General features: G+C 37.2%; 1 protein-coding gene across 1 annotated transcript in view; it reads right to left on the bottom strand.

Annotated features, from left to right (window-relative positions):
* Positions 440 to 618, bottom strand: part of LOC109227167 (membralin) — a 21826-nt gene continuing 21647 nt past the window's right edge. The window contains exon 14 of the mRNA XM_019392220.1: positions 440 to 618. This exon is cut by the window's right edge and continues 671 nt beyond it. The gene's annotated coding sequence lies outside the window, so the exon portion shown is untranslated.

Below are 618 nucleotides of genomic sequence, written 5' to 3' on the forward strand. Positions count from 1 at the left end.
ATTAACTAACATAAGAAAGAGACCAACTCCAATTCCTGGAAAAGTACCAAAACTCGTCATTGGAGAGGTGGGGTGGTTCTTAGTGGTGAAATCTATAAAACACTTAATAATCAATGGTAAGAATCTTGACTCTATGAAGCATTAACGGTTATGATTCATTTTAGACTTACCTCAACGATTTGGACTGAAGAAAGCTCAAATCTCCCCTTCGTCGTAGCTCTGGGAAACGATTTTTGGCTAAAATTTGCCAGCACAATTATTTATAAGTTTTAGCGACTGTGGGTGGACGCTGTAGAGTGTGCCCTACAAATTTCTAAAAAACTCAATGAAAACGCTGCAATGTCAATTTGATGCTATAGCATTTTCCGGGAACAAGTAAATGACCAAGAATCTGAACATAAAGTATAAGAACACAGGAAGACAACTTGAACACAAGATATACAGAACAATAACTGCAAGCATGTATAAGATGCACACTAATATAGACACAATTTTGCAAGAGGAAAAAGAACGGTGACAATGAAATAAATTTACATAATTTCCATAAAGGAGGAGGTTTTCTACATCCTCCTTCCACATCTTCAATTCCTACGCTGTACATAAAGTTAGGGGGGGGGG

This window comes from Nicotiana attenuata, chromosome 6 (assembly GCF_001879085.1).
Source record: "Nicotiana attenuata strain UT chromosome 6, NIATTr2, whole genome shotgun sequence".
Lineage (NCBI taxonomy): Eukaryota > Viridiplantae > Streptophyta > Magnoliopsida > Solanales > Solanaceae > Nicotiana > Nicotiana attenuata.